Below are 16,860 nucleotides of genomic sequence, written 5' to 3'. Positions count from 1 at the left end.
TGGACTTTTTGGTCATATATCTGGTAATTTGCTCCCTTTCTGGTCCTTGGTCTTCGATTTTATCTGACCCATCCGGGAATTTTACTAGTGGCAATTCCCACAGTCCTTGGTTGCCCCTAGTGAGAGTGTCTTGCAGGGGGTTTAGGACCTATCACCCACCCACGTATCCCTCTCTTCACCAGCCCAGCACCCCCGACAGGAGATTAGAACTGGTGAGAAAACAAAAAGACCTCCACACGGACTTTAGAAGTCTCAGTTACACTCTCACACACAAACACTAGCAACCGCACCTTTACCCAACCGAACGGTATCTTACGAATCAGTCGTATTCATCCAGAATCCAACTGGACGGTATCCACAAGCATCTCTGCTGTCTTCTATGAAAGAATATAAAGGAATAGAGGTAAGCAAACAGCGCTGGGTGCACCGGGAGTCTCCGCTCCACCAGGACGCACACCAGTTACATCAAGCAGCTGATTTTTATGCTCCTAGACTAATACATATTCATTACTACTTCTAAAAAAAATAGATTATTAAAATTAGCTTCCGGGGTGCAGTCTCTCCTACTGGAGCATGCGCAGTCTCCTCTGGGGTCTCTTCTGGGGGTCTCTAGGGGTCTTTCATGCTGAAGGCTCTGATTCAAAGATCGAAGCCGAAATTCCTTTAAGTGGTATATTCTTTATTGTAGCGCTGGATGCACGGGGGATCTCTCCACCTATCGTGCATACCCAAAGCGGAAAGCAGTCTTGAATTTATACAATCAATCTATCAATATTCTACAAGTGCCTATACATATTCATTACCTATCCCCGCCTTCCCTCGCTTCTCATGCTAATTAGCCTTTTGGCACCTTGCGCCTGCGTAGAGCCTCCCAAGAATTGTGGGCAGGGGTCTTTGGGACGTGGGCAGGGGTCTTTGGGAGGAAGACCCCGAGTCTTCCTCACAGTGTACTTTTCACCTTTGGTCAGGAATCTGCTGAATTGGCAGGTTTCTTAATTGCAAGAGCTGGTTGTTGCTAATTCTTCCGTTTGTTGTATCTTTATAATGAATTCCAATGTCCAGTTTCAAGATTTATAGTCCTTACATTCGTTTCTCTGTCCGTCTGCCGCTTCCTTATCATGAGTTCCAGTGTCTTGTTTCGAGATATACAGTCCATGTCTGGGGATTGCCCTTGCCTCCCCAATACCTCCCCAGTACCTCCTTAATCAATCCCCCCTTTTCTTTTCCCATGCAAATTCTTTTGCATCAGATACTTTCTTTATTTACAGTAACACAACAAAGCAGGCATCTAAACAACATGCACACAAATATTCCTAACACTACTAATACGATTAGAGCAATGAATACTTGTTTCAACCATTGGAAATTGGGCAACCAGGAGGTTAACTTAGTCCATAGTTCACTAAAACTCCATGAAAGATCATCTTTACTGATCTCATGTAGGATCCTGGTCTGCTTCCATATTTCTTCCAGGTCGGTAGAGATCCTTCCACTCTGATCTACATACATACAACAACTTGTGTTTATTACTGTACAGACTCCCCCTTGAGTGGCCAGTAACAAGTCTAGGGTCATCCGATTTTGTAATACTACCTGTGATAAACTAGATATCTCTTCTTGTTGAGCCTTTATAGCATCCAGAATTTTGTTTTCTAACTTCTCTATAATTGCAGAAATATTAACTATTGCCTTTTCCAATTCACTCACTCCTAACCATGGGATAAACCATCGAACGAAACTATGAAAAGCGGTGTGTCTCTCTATCAATGGATTGTTAATTTTTCGTCTGATTCTCCGCATATGAGTTCTCAAGTAACCTCGAGGCACTACATCATGTACTGTCATATTGGGGACTACCGCTCCAAGAGTGCAAGTTCCCTTCCAATTCTCAGGCAAGACCTTACGGGCTGTATCGTTGCATAGCCAATACCACCCTTTTCCTTCTGGAACCGTCCAGCTGGTTGAATTTGCCCAGCCGCTAGTCGCACTAATATCAATTGTTCAATTACAAGATGTCTGATTTCCCACATAGGTAGTATCCGTATTTATACAATGCTGTTTTCCTATACCCTTAGGCGGGTTACACCTTTGTACACATACATAATAGGATTCTAACGGCATGAAGCTACTCACTTCTAGTTCCAAAACTTCTTAATATTTTCGACCCCAAGATGTGTTTTCCCACAAATTAGTCCAAGATAAGTTTGCAGGCAAGGGAATCCCAATTAACGATACACCCTTATTCCCATGCTGTGGCAGATGGGTGCATACCCAACAGTTCGTCTTATTAGTTACTTGAGAAATTGTTTGTATTAAGGTCAGGTGTAAGTTCTCATCCCAAGTTGCCCACCCCAAATCCGAGAACCGCACCCCTGCAATCATTAGGATCTGGAAAACCGTAATTTTGTTGGTCCAATTGGAGTGGTGGTCTATATCCTCGCCGGGACCTTCTTCACCCTTGAATTGTGGATCCAAGCTGCTTGCTTCTTAATCTTAATGGCGGTGTGTGTTGTCAGTAATACTTGGTATGCTCCCATCCACTTTCCTTCCATTTTTCCTGTAGGAGTTGTCCTGAAAAAGTCTTTATATATATATAATTCCCGAGCTTAAAGGGGTGGATTGGTTGATCCAACCCTCTAGCCCTGGTCCCTAAAACAAATGTATGTACTTTATTTAATTGTTTCTGAAGTTCAGTTATATAAGCATATAAATATTCTGATCCTAACTGCGTTAGGTCCTCTCCACTAAATAGAAATTGCTATGGCCTTCCATATAAGATTTTGAAGGGACTCAAATTCCCTTTTATTCTAGGTTTAACTCTAATTCCAAGTAATGCTAAAGGGAGGGATTGAGGCCATGACAAATTAGCTTCTTATCCAATTTTAGCTATTTATTGTTTAATTAAATGGTTCATTTTTTCTACCTGTCCACTTGCCTGTGGTCTATAAGGAGTATGCAGTTGCCAATCTATCTTTAGAATCTTACTTATCTGTTGTACCACTTGCGCACAAAAATGTGAACCTCTATCAGAAGACATTGCTACTAGAATCCCAAAGCATGGTATTATTTCATTTAACAAGACTTTAACCACTTCTCTTGCTTTGTTTGTTTGACAGGGAAAGGCTTCAGGCCTTCCTGAAAACGTGTCAGTCAGAACCAGTAAATAATGATACCCCCCTTTTCTAGGGAGTTCTGAAAAATCAATTTGCCACTGTTGCCCCGAATAATTTCCTTTACCGATTATTCCAAATTTTATTCTATCCTTGGTATTGGGGTTATTGTGTAAGCAAATGCTACATTGTTGAGTTACTTGTTTTATCATATCGTCCCACTAATGTCTGACTCAGGCTCTTATGCAGTGTGCCAGCTCCCCAATGCGTTTTATTGTGTTCTGTAAGAACTATGGGCCATGTCAAACTAGAGGGTATTACTATGTGGTTATCTTTTAAATATACTCATCCATCTGGTTTCATTTTACCTTTCAAATCTTCAATTAATTTTAAGTCTTCTTTTGTATAATTTGGATATAGTTTGGATTTTACCGTCTGGTATCAAAGACAATGCCTTCACCTCAGTTATTTCAGCTGCCTGCTTAGCCTCTGCCAATCGATTTCCAATTTCAAAATCGGTGTTCCCCTTTTGGTGTCCCTGACAATGCATGATAGCTACCTTTTCTGGTTGTTTTACAGCCTCTAACAATTTTAAAATTACTTCAGCATACTTTGTGTTTTCACTGAGCGGTCAGCAATCCATGTTCTTTCCAAATTGCTCCATGAGCATGTACCACGCCAAATGTATATTTAGAATCTGTCCAAATATTTACCCTTTTTCCCGCTGCCAGTTCCAATGCTCTCGTGAGAGCAACTATCTCCGCCTTTTGAGCTGATGTTCCAGGGGGTAAAGGCTTAGACTCGATTACCTGCTGAGTAGTTGTTATAGCATATCCAGCTTTATGTTGTCTTTGCATAACAAAACTGCTCCCATCCGTGAACCAAGTTTCTTCCGCATCTTCCATGGGCTCCTCCTTAAGGTCTGGTCGGCTGGAATACACAGTCTCTAGAGTTTCTAAACAATCGTGAATCACAGCTTGTGCCGGAGCATCACTAAGAAAAGAGGCTAAATTCACAATATGAATTATCACAATTTCCACGTTGTCCTGTTCTACCAATATTGCTTGATATTTCAAAATCATCAATTCTTGTTTAAGTTGTTTAAAGACTTTTTGTGCTTCTCCAGTCCAGACTAACTTTGACTGGTTAATCTTTATCAATTCACATAGAGGCTTTACCAATAGTCCATAATTATAAATCCAAAGGCGACACCAACCTGTCATTCCTAAAAAGCTTTGTAGCTCCTTTACCATTTGAGGTTCTGGAGTCCGGCAAATGACTTCCTTATGTTCAGTTCCTAGTTCTCGTTGTCCTTCCGAAATTTCAAATCCCAGATAGGTCACACTTTGTTGAGCCAGCTGGACTTTCTGTCAAGAGACTTGATATCCATTTAAACCCAGAAAATTAAGACAACTTATAGTCCATTGAATCCAACTCCCTTTAGTCTCGGTAGCTATTAAGAGATCATCTACATATTGTAACAAAGCACCTTCAGTGTCCGGAGGTATCCATGTTTCGAGTTGCCTTGCTAATTGGTTTCCAAAAATAGTGGGGCTATTCTTGAATCCTTGAGGTAGTAATGTCCACGTAAGCTGCGTCTTTCTGCCTGAATCGGGATTTTCCCATTCAAAGGCGAATAGGTTTTGGCTTTCTGTGGCTAAGCCTAGGCAGAAGAAGGCATCTTTTAAATCCAGTACGGTAAACCAGACTTGACTATTCTTTAATTTAGTCAGCAAAGTATAAGGGTTTGCCACTACTGGATGTATATCCTCAGTGATTTTATTTATGGCCCTCAAATCCTGAACTAGCCTATAACTTTTTCATCTGCCTTTTTAATTGGCAATATGGGTGTATTGTATTCTGATTCGCATTCAATCAATAATCCATACTGTAAAAATTTATTAATTATCTCTTTAATTCCTTTCCTATCTTCTATCCTCAAAGGATATTACTTAACCTTAATGGGTTTCTCTCCTGGCTTTAATTTAATAATTATTAAGGTCACAGTTTTACCTCTTTCAGGGGTTTCAGTAGCCCAAACTCCTGGACATACTTGATCTGTGATCTCTAAAGGTATTTCACTTTTAGGGTCAGTTTGTATTAGTGCCAAGCTTAACACATTTATTAGTTGCTTTTCTCCTATTCTTAATTCCATTTTCCCTTTTTCAAAGACAATTTCTGTTCCTACTTGCTCTAATAAATCTCTACCTAAGAGTGCCCATGAGGAGCTAGGCATAGATAAAAATCTGTGTATGCCCCATTTTTTCCGTAACTTGTACTTCAAAGGTTTACAAAAATAAGCCTTTTCGGTTACACCTTGTCCTGGTTTCAGTTAGAACAGAGTTAATTTTCTTCCTAGTAGCTGGTAGAATGCTGTGTTTTGGCTTAGGATGAGAAGAGTGCTGATAACACCCCGATGTTTTAATTGTTAAAGAGCAGTGCCCATACCAAGCCAAGGACACCTCAGCCCCCCCCGCCCCGTCCTGCCAACAGGCAGGCTGGGGGCGCAGCAAGAGCCGGGAGGGGACAGACCCAGGACAGGCGACCCAAACCAGCCAGAGGGGCATTCCATACCATCCGACGCCAGGCCAAACAATACATAGGGGTGGCTAGCCGGGGGGAGGGGGCCGGACCACTCGGGTCCAGGCCGGGCATCGGTCAGCGGGCGGCGAGCAACCGCACCGTGCATCACTTGTTTGTACACATTATTAGTAGTGGTACTATTATCACCATTGTATTATTATTATTATTATTATTATTATTATTTTGTCTTATTAAACTGTCTTTATCTCAACTCACGGGCTTCAGTTTCCATTTCTCTCCCCCGTCCCAGAGAGGGAGGGGGAGGGTGAGCGAACAGCTGCTTGGTGTTTAGCTGCCGGCCGGGTTAAACCACAACACACCTTTTACCCTAACATAATAATTCTGTGAAGGCATTAATGCTTGATTTAGAACTGAATACGTTGCCCCATATCAATAAGAAATTTCACTTCCATTCCTCCGCTAGCTTCATTATAACCAGTGGAGGATCCGCTAGGGTAGATTCCCCAGGTCCCCGTTATTCCTGTTGAAATCAGGGGTCGATTACCCTAGGAAAAGGCTAGTCAATTTGTCCTCCGAAGCCAGGTCCAAACCGTTTTGTTTTATTTATTTATTTATTTATTTTCATTAAATTTCAGAGTTGGTCCAAAAATTCCATAGGGGTTTCTTTTAGACCTTGTTGGAAGCATATTCTCAATTCCCAATTCATCCAGGTTTTAGTATTTACTTAACCGTTCATAATTTTCAGGATGATTCGGGTCTTAGTGGGGGTCGGTCAGGGGAATGCAATTGTCCACAGTTCCCTGAGCGGTCCCATCGGCAATCTGAGCTCGCACATGAACTCAGGTTGTTTTAAGAGTTAACTGGTTTTCTGTTTCTGTGACAACTCTCTCGGACCCATCATGGTCCCTTTGCCCCAAAGGGCTAACACCCATGATTTTAAGATCTCTGCCTCGGACAGAGGCAGAACTATTATCATTCCTACATCCTCTTTCCCTGCTCATTCAACTTCAAACACCTTTAACACTTTCAACAACCCTTTTAACACTTCCTTTATCTTTCTCCAGCCTGTACTTCTCTAATGCCAACATCAAAGGTTCAGTCAGGGGCCAACTTAATTCCCTACCTTTTCCCACCAAGATGCTGAAACATCAGTATACAACATTTCATCCTGTTCTGCTTCTCAAAAAACAACATTAACTGTAGCAAAATATTATAGTTTAAAGTTCCATTTAGGGGCCACTTTTCTCCACATTCCAGCTTATAAAGCGGCCACCACTGATTACGATATTTTATCAATGTTTTCCTGTTCACACTTCCACCGGCAGATCCTCCAATATCCTTCCAGTGACTTAAAACACATCCTAACACACTTTTCTTTAAAATTTCACTGCTTGTTTGCCCCCCCATTTTCCAGTTTACACTTTCAGAATACACATGTTACTTACAAAAGCGTATCACAAAAATGTATCACTCATAAAATTACAGGCACGCAATATCTTTCAGTAGCGATGTCACAAAGCTACTATTACCAGCAATATTGCTAAAATCACAATAACAATAGTCAGAGTCAAATTCCACATGCGATAAGTCAGAAAACCAAACTGTGTAACACCGTAACGATATCTTTCTTACAACAATGCCACGAACCTACTATTACCACCAGGAAAATAGCCAAAATCGCAGTAACAATAACCAGAGTTAAATACCATACTCCATGAGTCAGAAAACCGAAATAGACAACACAATTCCAGATGGACCTTAAAGCGAGCTCTTTCGTTAAGGTCCCCAAATATACTTATGGTGCTTACCACAAAGTATATACCAAACACTGCCTCGCAGAAGATCACCTTCTGACTTACAGACAGTTCCAGATACAGATGGACCCCAAGGTCCCCAGATGTACTTGTGGTACTAACCACAAAGTATATACCAAATACTGTCCTGCAGAAGTCACCTTCCGACTTACTGGACAGTCCCAGATGACCGGTCTACCAGAAAACCAAACCAGAATAAAGAATATACTCACTTACAATGATGGGGTCCTTGTCTGCCTCCGCAGTGATCCGGTGAGTCGAGGAGTCCCTCCGGGAAATCCCGGGGGTACCCTAGGGAGTCCTGTTCCCAGCGGGTCCTGCGGTCCGGCAGAGAGGTCGTCCCATCTGGGGTGCCAGATTGATTCAAAGATCGAAGCCGAAATTCCTTTAAGTGGTATATTCTTTATTGCAGCGCTGGATGCACGGGGGATCTCTCCACCTATCGTGCATACCCAAAGCAGAAAGCAGTCTTGAATTTATACAATCAATCTATCATTATTCTACAAGCACCTATACATATGCATTACCTATCCCCGCCTTCCCTCGCTTCTCATGCTAATTAGCCTTTTGGCACCTTGCGCCTGCGCAGAGCCTTCCAAGAATTGTGGGCAGGGGTCTTTGGGACGTGGGCAGGGGTCTTTGGGAGGAAGACCCCGAGTCTTCCTCACAGTGTACTTTTCACCTTTGGTCAGGAATCTGCTGAATTGGCATGTTTCTTAATTGCGAGAGCTGGTTGTTGCCAATTCTTCCGTTTGTTGTATCTTTATAATGAATTCCAATGTCCAGTTTTGAGATTTATAGTCCTTACGTTTGTTTCTCTGTCCGTCTGCTGCTTCCTTATCATGAGTTCCAGTGTCTTGTTTCGAGATATACAGTCCATGTCTGGGGATTGCCCTTGCCTCCCCAATACCTCCCCAGTACCTCCTTAATCAGCTCGTAGTCTTCCTCTCCCCCTTTGTACTTACTTGGCACCATACCAATGTATGAGATTAGAACTGGTGAGAAAACAAAAAGACCTCCACACGGACTTTACAAGTCTCAGTTACACTCTCACACACAAACACTAGCAACCGCACCTTTACCCAACCGGACGGTATCTTACGAATCAGTCGTATTCATCCAGAATCCAACTGGACGGTATCCACAAGCATCTCTGCTGTCTTCGTCTGGGATCGAACCAGACGGTATCCACAAACGACTGTCGTCTTCATCCGGTTCGATTCCGGACACCGGAATCCAACCGAACGGTATCCAAACGACCTTGTCGTCTTCGTCCGGATCTTCGCGCGCAGAATTACAGGCAAAAAACAGCCAGCAAGGGAGCTCAAAAAAAAACGAAAACAAATTCTTTGCTTACCTTTATTCAGGTTCAGGATGGCATTAGTCCCGATCTGACTCAAACAGGAGCCACCAAATGGTGGGGCGCCTCTCCTAGATTAAATCAGAATTCAGGAACTATACCCATCCCGGACGAGCCCCAAAATTGTTATAAATGGCTCAGGATTCAAATTAGGATTAAATAAAAAAATAGGATTTATTGAAAGAATATAAAGGAATAGAGGTAAGCAAACAGCGCTGGGTGCACCGGGAGTCTCCGCTCCACCAGGACGCACACCAGTTACATCAAGCAGCTGATTTTTATGCTCCTAGACTAATACATATTCATTACTACTTCTAAAAAAAATAGATTATTAAAATTAGCTTCCGGGGTGCAGTCTCTCCTACTGGAGCATGCGCAGTCTCCTCTGGGGTCTCTTCTGGGGGTCTCTAGGGGTCTTTCATGCTGAAGGCTCGTAGTCTTCCTCTCCCCCTTTGTACTTACTTGGCACCATACCAAGTTTATAGAACATTCTCTTCAAGACTTGTCTCCCAGCCGTCCTTCAGCTTCTTTTTCCTTCCTCTTAATCTCTCGGCCCCCCTAACCAGATACCAAAGATCCGCATAGTATCCCATAACAGTCACTAGTTGTTATCAGTTGTTCTGAAACTCCCAGACATCAAACACAAACAGCTTCACGAGTAATTAAAACATTCTTCCCCAGCCATTCACAGACACATCTATAGCAGTGTTAGAAATAGAAGTCCGGAATAACAAAAGCAAACAGGTTCATAAATTTAAGGAGTGATAAATTGACTAGAATGAGGGGGAGACTGGGACACACTGCAGCTGAGGTTCAAGAATTAAATTGCCAGTGCAGGGCCCAGAGGCAGACAGGATTCAAACAGAATTGTTCTTTATGGACACGAATTGTTAAAACATTCCTCACACCCTTATCATAAGCCATACAACAACAGTTACATGTACACTTACGCTTGCACTTACCCTAGCAATTACTCATACAATTACTCTTAACCTTACTATTAAGCTAACCCTAAACCTTACCCTTATCCTAACACTTACCCTTATCCTAAACCTTACCCTTTTTGCTACACTTACCCTTTGCCTAATTCTAAACCTTAGCCTAACCCTCACCCTTACCCTTACCATTATACTTACTTTTACCCTTGACCTAAACCTTACCCCAATCCTTACCCTGACCCTTACATTAACCCTAACCCTTACCCTAACCCTTACTCTAATCCTAACCCTTAACCTAAACCTTACACTTAATCTTACCTTTAACCTTACCCTTAAACTAATACATACTCTTACCTTTCCCTCACCATAACCCTAAAATTAACCGTAACCATTACCTGAACACTTATCCTTACCTAACCCTAACCCTTACTCTAACTTTTACCCGGACCCGGACCCTTAGACTTCCCCTTCCCCTTCCCCTTACTCTTCCCCTTACCCTAACCCTTACCCTTACACTTACGGTTACCATTTACCTTACCCTTACCCTAACACTTAACCTTAACCTAACCCTAACCCTAAACCTTACCTGAACCCTTACCCTGACCCTTATATTAACCCTAACCCTAAAACTTAACCTTAACCTTACCCTTAACCTTAACCTAATACTTACCCTTACTTTTCCCTCACCCTAACCCTAAAATTAACCCTAACCATTACCCTTACCCTAACCCTTACTCTAACCCTTACCCTTACCATAACCCATACTCTAACACATACTTCTACCCGTAACCGTACCCTTACCGTAACCCTTACCCTTACCGTTACCGTTACCCTTACCCTTACCGTTACCGTTACCCTTACCCTTACCGTTACCCTTACCATTACCCTTAACCTAACCCTAAACCTTACCCTTATCCTAACACTTACCCTTACCGTAAACCTTACCCTTTCTGCTACACTTACCCTTAGCCTAAATCTAAACTTTACACTTACCCTTAGCCTAACCCTCGCCCTTACCGTTACCCATACCCTTATTCTTACCCTTACCGTAACCCTTACCTTTACACTTACGGTTACCATTAACCTTACCCTTACCCTAACACTTATCCTTAACCTAACCCTTACCCTAAACCTTACCCCAACCCTTACCCTGACCCTTACATTAACCCTAACCCTTAGCCTAAACCTTACCCTTACTCTTAACCTTAACCTTACCCTTAACATTCACCTAATACTTACGCATACGTTTTCCTGACTTTAACCCTAAAACTAACCCTAACCATTACCCTAACACTTAACCTTACCCTAACCCTAACCCTTACTCTAACCCTTACCCTGACCTGTACCCTTACCCTTACCCTTACCCTTATACTCACCCTAATTCTTACCCATACCATAACCCATACCCTAACACATATTTGTACCCTTAACCTTACCGTTACCCTTAACCTTACCCTTACCCTTGCTCTATCCGTTACCCTTACGCTTACCCTTAACATAAACCTTACCCTTGACCTTACCCTTACCATAAGCCATACAACAACACTTACATGTACACTTACGCTTGCACTTACCCTAGCAATTACTCATACAATTACCCTTAACCTTACTATTAAGCTAACCCTAAACCTTACCCTTATCCTAACACTTACCCTTATCCTAAACCTTACCCTTTCTGCTACACTTACCCTTTCCCTAATTCTAAACCTTACCCTAACCCCTCACCCTTAGAATATACATATATTTACCCTTTACCTAAACCTTTACCCCAACCCTTACCTTGACCCTTACATTAACCCTAATCCTTACACTAAACCTTACACTTACTCTTAACCTTAACCTTAGCTGTAACCTAATACTTACTCTTACGTTTCCCTCACCCTAAACCTAAAATTAGCCTAACCATTACCCTAACACTTACCCTTACTCTAACCCTTACCATGAACTTAAGTGTAAGTGTTAGGATAACGGTAACCTTAAGGGTGACCCTTAAGCTTATCCTTAATGTTTATGGTTAGGTTAAGGGTAATTGTACGAGTAATTACTAGGATAAGTGTAAGCGTAAGTGTACATGTAAGTGTTGATGTATGGCTTATGGTAAGGGTAAGGTAAAGGGTAAGGTTTATGTTAAGGGAAAGTGTAAGAGTAACGGATAGAATAAGGGTAAGTGTAACGGTTAAGTGTTAGGGTAATGGTTAGGGTTAATTTTAGGATTAGGGTGAGAAAAATGTAAGGTTAAGTACTAGCTTAAGGTTAAGGGTAAGGTTAAGGTTAAGAGTAAGTGTAAGGTTTAGGTTAAGGGTTAGGGTTAATGTAAGGTTCAGGGAAAGGTTTGGGGTAAGGTTTAGGGTTAGGTTCAGCTTAAGGGTAAGGGTTGGGGTAAGGTTAAGGGTATGGATAAGGATAAGTGTAAGGGATAGGGTAAGGGTAAGGGTTAGCGTAAGGGTAAGATTAATGGTAAGGTTTATGTTAAGGGTAAGTGTAAGGGTAACAGATAGAGTAAGGGTAAGGGTAACGGTAAGGTTAAGGGTAAAAATATGTGTTAGGGTATGGGTTATGGTATGGGTAAGAGTTAGGGTAATGTAAGGGTAAGGGTGAGTGTAAGGGTATGGGTCAGGGTAAGGGTTAGAGTAAGGGTTAGGGTTAGGGTAAGGGTAAGTGTTAGAATAATGGTTAGGGTTAATTTTAGGGTTAGGGTGAGGGAAACGTAAGGGTAAGTATTGGGTTAAGGTAAGGGTAAGTGTAAGGTTTAGATTTAGGCTAATGGTAAATGTAGCAGAAAGGGTAAGGTTTACGATAAGGGTAAGTGTTAGGGTAAGGGTAAGGTTTAGGGTAACATAAAGGGTAAGGATTACGGTAAGGGTAAGGGTACGGGTAGAATTTGTTAGAATATGGCTTATGGTAAGGGTAAGGTTTAGGGTAAGAGTAAGTGTAAGTGTATGTGTAAGGGTACGGGTCATTGTAAGGGTTAGAGTAAGGGTTAGGGTAAGGGTAGGTGTTAGGGTAATGGTTAGGGTTAATTTTAGGGTTAGGTTGAGGGAAACGGAAGGGTAAGTATTAGGTTAAGGTTAAGGGTAAGGTTAAGGTTAAGAGTAAGTGTAAGTTTTAGGGTAAGGGTAAGGGTTAATGTAAGGGTCAGGGTAAGGGTTAAGGTAAGGTTTAGGGTTAGAGTTAGGTTAAGGTTAAGTTTTAGGGTAAGGGTAAGTTATATGTATAAGGATAAGTGTAAGGGTAAGCGTTAGGGTAAGTGTAAGGATAAGGATAAGTGTACAAGTCAGGGTAAGGTTTAGAGTTAGGATTAGGGTTTGGGTTAGGGTAAGGGTAAGTGTTAGGGTAATGGTTAGGGTTAATTTTAGGTGTATGGTGACGGATAAGAAAGGGTAAGTAGTAGGTTAAGGTTAAGCGTAAGGTTAAGGTTAAGAGTAAGTGTAAGTTTTAGGGTACGGTTTAGGGTTAATGTAAGGGTCAGGGTAAGTGTTTGGGTAAGATTTAGGGTTAGGGTAAGAGTAAGTATATGGGTAATGGTAAGGGTAAGTGTTAGGGTTAGGGTAAGTGTAAGGTTTAGATTTAGGCTAAGGGTAAGTGTAGCAGAAAGGGTAAGGGTTACGGTAAGTGTAAGTGTAAGGATAAGGTTAAGGTTTAGGCTTACGTTAAGGGTAAGGGTAATGCTTTGGTAAGGGTAAGAGTAAGGGTAAAGGTAAGGGTTACGGTAAGGGTAAGGGTACTGGTAGAAGTATGTGTTAGAGTACGGCTTATGGTAAGGGTACAAGTAGCTCCCCCCCCAGAGACAGGACCCAAAGGTGTACAACCAGTTCCCAACACCCCTGAGACACAGGCCCCAACCGCCCCCCCAGACACAGCGACCCAAATTCTACAAGCAGCTCCCAACCCCTGCCAGGCAGGCCCCCTACCCTATACAAGCAGCTCCCAACCCTCCCCCCCCCCCCCCCCGAGGGAGGCCCCAAAGGTGTAGAGTCAGCTCCCAACCCCCTCAATGCTGGCCCCTAGGGTCTACAAGCAGCTCCCCCCTTGCCCCCAGATACCGGCCCCCAGACACAGACCCCAAAAGCCTAATCACAGGCCCTGAACTCTAGAGGCAGGCTCCAAAACCCAGGACAAAGCCCCAGTGGTTCGAGACAGGGCCCAAATCCCAGACACAGGCCCCAAACGCTAAACATATGCCAAAAAAAGTATTAGTGCTGGTGCCAAATGTTACAGACAGGCCCAAAAGCCCGAGATGCTCAAGGCTGAGACGTAACTTGGCTTTCTGAATTACTGGAAAGCAGCTTTCATTCTCAGATAATTGTGTGCAGGCTGATTAAGGAGGTATTGGGGAGGCAAGGACAATCCCCAGACAAGGACTGTATATCTCGAAACAAGACACTGGAACTCATGATAAGGAAGCGGCAGGCGGACAGAGAAACGAATGTAAGGACTATAACTCTTGAAACTGGACATTGGAATTCATTATAAAGATACAACAAACGGGAGAATTGGCAACAACCAGCTCTTGCAATTAAGAAACATGCCAATTCAGCAGATTCCTGACCAAAGGTGAAAAGTACACTGTGAGGAAGACTCGGGGTCTTCCTCCCAAAGACCCCTGCCCACGTCCCAAAGACCCCTGCCCACAATTCTTGGAAGGCTCTGCGCAGGCGCAAGGTGCCAAAAGGCTAATTAGCATGAGAAGCGAGGGAAGGCGGGGATAGGTAATGCATATGTATAGGTGCTTGTAGAATATTGATAGATTGATTGTATAAATTCAAGACTGCTTTCTGCTTTGGGTATGCACGATAGGTGGAGAGATCCCCCGTGCATCCAGCGCTGCAATAAAGAATATACCACTTAAAGGAATTTCGGCTTCGATCTTTGAATCAATTTGGCGACCCAGATGGGACAACCTCTCTGCCGGACTGCAGGACCTGCTGGGAACAGGACTCCCTAGGGTACCCCCGGGATTTCCCGGAGGGACTCCTCGACTCACCGGATCACTGCGGAGGCAGACAAGGACCCCATCATTGTAAGTGAGTATATTCTTTATTCTGGTTTGGTTTTCTGGTAGACCGGTCATCTGGAACTGTCTGTAAGTCAGAAGGTGATCTTCTGCGAGGCAGTGTTTGGTATATACTTTGTGGTTAGCACCATAAGTACATGTTTGGGGACCTTAAGGAAGGAGCTCGCTTTAAGGTCCATCTGGAATTGTGTTGTCTATTTCGGTTTTCTGACTCATGGAGTATGGTATTTAACTCTGGTTATTGTTACTGCGATTTTGGCTATTTTCCTGGTGGTAATAGTAGGTTCGTGGCATTGTTATAAGAAAGATATTGTTACGGTGTTACACAGTTCAGTTTTCTGACTTATCGCATGTGGAATTTGACTCTGACTATTGTTACTGTGATTTTGGCAATATTGCTGGTAATAGTAGTTTTGTGGCATCGCTACTGAAAGATATTGCGTGCCCGTATTTTTGTGAGTGATACGTTTTGTGATACGCTTTTGTAAGTAACATGTGTATTCTGAAAGTGTAAACTGGAAACTGGGGGGGCAAACAAGCAGTGAAATTTTAAAGAAAAGTGTGTTAGGATGTGTTTTAAGTCACTGGAAGGATATTGGAGGATCTGCTGGTGGAAGTGTGAACAGGAAAACATTGATAAAATATCGTAATCAGTGGTGGCCGCTTTATAAGCTGGAATGTGGAGAAAAGTGGCCCCTAAATGGAACTTTAAACTATAATATTTTGCTACAGTTGATGTTGTTTTTTGAGAAGCAGAACAGGATGAAATATTGTATACTGATGTTTCAGCATCTTGGTGGGAAAAGGTAGGGAATTAAGTTGGCCCCTGACTGAACCTTTGATGTTGGCATTAGAGAAGTACAGGCTGGAGAAAGATAAAGGAAGTGTTAAAAGGGTTGTTGAAAGTGTTAAAGGTGTTTGAAGTTGAATGAGCAGGGAAAGAGGATGTAGGAATGTTAATAGTTCTGCCTCTGCCCGAGGCAGAGATCTTAAAATCATGGGTGTTAGCCCTTTAGGGCAAAGGGACCATGATCGGTCCGAGAGAGTTGTCACAGAAACAGAAAAGAGGTACACTCTTAAAACAACCTGAGTTCATGTGCGAGCTCAGATTGCTGATGGGACCGTTCAGGGAACTGTGGACAATTGCATTCCCCTGACCGACCCCCACTAAGACCCGAATCATCCTGAAAATCATGAACGGTTAAGTAAATACTAAAACCTGGATGAATTGGGAATTGAGAATATGCTTCCAACAAGGTCTAAAAGAAAGCCCTATGGAATTTTTGGACCAACTCTGAAATGTAATGAAAATAAATAAATAAATAAATAAATAAATAAATAAATAAATAAAACAAAACGGTTTGGACCTGGCTTTGGAGGACAAATTGACTAGCCTTTTCCTAGGGTAATCAACCCCTGATTTCAACAGGAATAACGGGGACCTGGGGAATCTACCCTAGCGGATCCTCCACTGGTTATAATGAAGCTAGGGGAGGAATGGAAGTGAAATTTCTTATTGCTATGGGGCAACGTATTCAGTTCTAAATCAAGCATTAATGCCTTCACAGAATTATTATGTTAGGGTAAAAGGTGTGTCATGGTTTAACCCGGCCGGCAGCTAAACACCACGCAGCTGTTCACTCCCCCTCCCCCTCCCTCTCTGGGACGGGGGAGAGAAATGGAAAGTGAAGCCTGTGAGTTGAGATAAAGACAGTTTAATAAGACAAAATAATAATAATAATAATAATAATAATAATAATAATAATAATAATAATAATAATAATAACAATAATAACAATAATAACAATAATAATAACAATAATAATAATACAATGATGATAATAGTACCACTACTAATAATGTGTACAAACAAGTGATGCACAATGCAATTGCTCACCACCCGCTGACCGATGCCCAGCCTAACCCCGAGCAGTCCGGCCCCCTCCCCCTGGCTAGCCACCCCTATGTATTGTTTAGCCTGACGTCAGATGCTATGGAATACCCCTTTGGCTAGTTTGGGTCACCTGTCCTGGGTCTGTCCCCTCCCAGCTCTTACTGCACCCCCAGCCTGCCTGTTGGC

The sequence above is a fragment of the Aythya ferina genome (genome assembly GCF_964211825.1).
Source record: "Aythya ferina genome assembly, contig: HAP1_SCAFFOLD_75, whole genome shotgun sequence".
Lineage (NCBI taxonomy): Eukaryota > Metazoa > Chordata > Aves > Anseriformes > Anatidae > Aythya > Aythya ferina.
The sequence above is the reverse complement of the archived record's forward strand: the minus strand, read 5'-3'. Positions refer to the sequence as shown.